The sequence below is a fragment of the Octodon degus genome, unplaced genomic scaffold, assembly GCF_000260255.1.
Source record: "Octodon degus isolate 3935 unplaced genomic scaffold, OctDeg1.0 scaffold00012, whole genome shotgun sequence".
NCBI classification, from domain to species: domain Eukaryota; kingdom Metazoa; phylum Chordata; class Mammalia; order Rodentia; family Octodontidae; genus Octodon; species Octodon degus.
This window is the reverse complement of record NW_004524588.1, coordinates 329,429-333,496: the sequence shown is the minus strand read 5'-3', so window position 1 is coordinate 333,496 and position 4,068 is coordinate 329,429. Positions and strand designations below refer to the sequence as shown.

The 4,068-nt window shown below is 42.6% G+C and overlaps 1 long non-coding RNA gene across 1 annotated transcript in view; it reads left to right on the top strand.

Moving 5' to 3' along the window:
• LOC111815183 overlaps positions 1–2,995 on the top strand; it is a 7,548-nt gene extending 4,553 nt beyond the window's left edge. The window contains exons 2-3 of the long non-coding RNA XR_002819941.1: positions 758–762; positions 2,986–2,995. This is a non-coding gene — a long non-coding RNA (uncharacterized LOC111815183). The remainder of the gene's footprint in view (positions 1–757; positions 763–2,985) is intronic.
• Positions 2,996–4,068: the final 1,073 nt, after the last annotated feature.

Sequence of the window (4,068 nt, the reverse complement as noted above, 5' to 3'; positions counted from 1 at the left end):
GACAAACCTCACTAAGACAGGTAAGTGCTCTTCCCCTGCTATGTCCACCACATCGTCAGTGATGATGGAAAAGAAGTGTGAGTCTCTCACTTCCCTGAGGGTTTCTTCACGAATACAGCTCTCACAGATCTCTAGCATCTGTTTTTGCTGTGTTTTTGAACAGAACAATGTGTTAACAGCTGTGGCCTCAAAACGCTTTCTCAGGACCTCTTCACCAGAATTTATCCGGCACTCTAGCAATGCTTGAAAGTTATCAGGTGTAAAAAGACCTTCTGGAATTTCATCAGTCTCATGCCCATCCAAAGGTATGTTTTGTTTTCCCATAAGAATCAAAATTTCAAATAGAGACTTTAAGTATTCTTTGTTTTCCTTCTCTTCAAGGGTTAAGGGTAAAATGTCTTCATCCGGCTCATCACCTACCACTTCTGCACTGGGATTCTGAGTATTGCTGTGGTTTGTTTCCTTATGTTTCTGTTCCTGTTCAGAAGTTTCATCAACAATTCTTTTATTCGTTTTCTGTGTCTACTATGCGGATTGTTCAAGTGACTGGTAAGATCAAATATTGTTGGTATTGCATTATCTCGAAGAACAGTCCTATAAGGACTAGTTCTACAGATCATAGAGGTCTCAAAGTGTTTGGTAACACAGTCGATAATGTTTATTCAGCTGATCAGGTGTTTTATCTTCTAAGTCTGCTCTCCTACAATTCTCCACCCACTTCTGGCATGTGGCCGGATCCCGCGGAAACCTGAAGAAGGCCAGGTCCGACTGCGTGCTCTTCCGCGTGCAGTTGGGGGCCGTGCAGAAGTTCGGCAACGTCGCCCGCCCGCCGGCCGGCCCAGCCCTCCCTTCCCCGCCCCCTCAGGGCAGCACGCCCGCCCGTCGGGGCCGGGGAGGGGAGCCAGGCCGGCTCGCGGGGGAGGGGCGGGCGCGCAGGAGCCGCGAGGGACAGGAGGGGCGCGCGGTCCGAGGCCGGCGTGGGGACGCGGCTCCACAGTGCTGTGAGCGGCCCGCAGGATTTACCGCCGCCGCCGCCGCTGGTGCACCTCCCGCCCGCCCCGGACGCTGCCGCCTCCTTCCCACCTCTTTTTTGTTTTTTAACTAAAACATTTCAAACATTGCAGGACAGTGAAAAGGTTTTTCTTGTTGTTGTTCTTGTTTCATTTTGCTTTGTTTTTGTTTTTTCCAGGAATGGAACTCAGAACATTACACTTACCAAGTAGGCACTTAAGTCACTGAGCTATCTCCCCAGTCCAAGACTGTTAAATGTTATGCTCAGGCTCTCTGCTTAGACTTCCAGCCTTTTGCAGATTAAGGGAAAGAGTATAATATTAAGGTGAGAAAGGAATCCATTTTTGCCAAGCATACAACAGACAGGAGTGCATCATGTTGAGGAGAAAGAAAAAATGATCCCAGCCCCTCAATGTAGAATAAAATGGACATATTTGCTAGGCTAGATAGAGTTGAGTCTTAGCCAATAGGAAGTTACCTGGGTCTTCTCAAAAAACATTAACATGTCAATCAGCAATTATAAAATACTCTGTATCACAGTAGCCTTCTGAATAACTTTGCTTGTTGCATAGGTTTTGGAATGCCTTCCAGTAGTATAGATAATTCAACTGGAGTTATGGGGCCATTCCTCTCCACTCACCGGAAGCTGAGTAAAGCCTAGAATCAAGCAACCCACACCTTGTTCTAAAGCTTACTACTTTGATCTCCCGGGCCTGCCGTGCTGGCCCTGCCCCTGGGGCACACTGAGACAGTGATTGAGACTGGGCATGGTGGCATGCACCTATAATCCCAGCTCTTGGGAGGCTATAAACAGGAGAATCACTACAAGTCTGATCCAGTAGTGAGACCTCAAGTCTGATTAGTAGTGAGACCCTGAATAACCTGCAGACTCTTCCCTAAAATACAACAGCAACAACAAAATAAAACTTACTACTGGAAGGCATATATAAGAAAATCCAATACCTCTAAGTTTCCCATTTTGGAAAAGTCCAAAATTCCAAACCAGGATGCACAAGCACCAGACCTGCCAGTATGACCCACAGTAACCATGAAGGCTCACGTACAAGGACTGCATCTCCTACATCCAATTATAATTGAGTGAATAATGGGATAGAATATGCACAACGGATGCAGTTGATAGGATTCCACACAGTACCCATTACTTTGTAACTCATATTCTGGAATACCCCAATAGGAAGCACCCTATTTCAAACCCCTACATCTTATGGCCACAATGGCTATACCTACTCACCTGAACATACTACCACCTTAATATACTTTCCTGATTTTTACCTTTGTGTGCCATATCCAATTCTTTGTTCACCATGCACAAGAACCTAGGAACCTGTCCCAGACCCCATCATCCACAGTAACACCAGAGTCACCCAGCAAGCAAGATGGGAGTTACATCCAACATGGTTGTAGTCATGTCAGATTGGATCCCTACAACAGCCAAAACTTTTTCCTTTCTTGATTTTATACAGAAATCCATCCAACTGGGGGCTGGTTTCTGAGCATTTACCTCTGGGCTTTGTTCAGAAAGCTGATAATGAGGTCATTTCTACAAACACTGTCAGATATACAGGCTGGGTTATCAAGGATCATTGCAGATTTTATAAAACTTAAATTGTACCAGTCCTGCCCTCAGTTACTCTAACTATATAGGTTTAAGACAATGGCCTAGAAATTTGTCCTATTGGTAGATTATCTATGTAAATTTGAAATAAAGTCAGATTTGAAAACCACACGGCTGCTACTGAGTGAAGAAATAACATAAATAAATACAAAATATGTCTTTTCTCTAGGAATTTTGACAAGGTGTATAATGTATAATATTTATATTAATTTCAACAATGAAATTCACTAGGAAAAACTTTAAGAGGTTTGATTTACTCAAAAACAAAAAACAAACAAATTTATTTGCAAACTGGGAAGATGCAGCCTTCATTACCAAAAGAAAGTACACTCAGAAAGTGCAAAGAGATGGGCTGGCTTATATAGAAAGTCCTGGCCCACATTTACAGTGGGATCCACTATGCAAATGAGGGATGCAAGCCTATGGGAAATGCCAGTCTTGATTGGAAGATTGGGAGTCACGGCTTAATGGTCTTGTGGTAAGTGGGACTTTGGGGAGGCTGTTCATCTTTGCAGTTGAAACAAGAACATGTCTAGGTAAAGGGTACAAAACTTTAGTTTGTGATTCTTTCAGGAAAATTAAATACATGTGTCACTCCATATTTGCCAGTCAGCAAATGGCTACCAGATTCCATTTTAAATTTAGACCCAGTTAGCCACTTGAGTTCTTTCTTGGGAATGCAGTTTTTCCCAATCTCTCTGTCTGTCTCTCAGTATGTCTCTCTCTGTTTCTGTCTCTGTCTCTCTCGCTCGGTCTTGCTCTCACTTTCTCTCTCTCTCTCTTTCTGTCTCTCTCTCTCTCTCTCTCTCTCTCTCTCTTTGTGTCTCTCTCATCATAATATGAAATATCTCAATCTCCCAGAAATTTTGAATTTTGTCTGGATGGGAGAAGAGAGAAAAAGGAGGAAATTAAAATTCCTGGGAACAAGCCATGTTTTATAAGCCATGAGACTGGAAAGCAACAAAGGAGGAAGTATTCTGACAGACAAAAGGTAACTGCACTCCAGAAATTTTGGATTTCTTCACCTAAGCCAGGTCCTTTTGGGGAGGGCACTGTGACTGCAAGGCAACAGGAAGCAGGCTGATAACAATGATTCCTGATTGAAATCCAGAATCACGTGGGATCAAGACAGAAATTGTCTCTTCTAATGAGTATAAAAATCGGAGTATATGTGAGGAAAAAATAAAAAGATACAAGAAGCCAAATAAAAAGATACAAAAGGCCAAGTAAAGAGAAACAATAACCTCTTAATAGCCGCAAACAAAAAAGAACAACAAAAAAAAAAAAGAAACCCAAAACAGAAAGACATTTATGTTACTAACAGATCATCCTTCAAGTAGAAATAGAAGAATACCATATTAAATTATCTTTCCCAAGCAAATAAAGAAAAACTCAAATGTGTGAGAGTCAGGTGCAGTTTT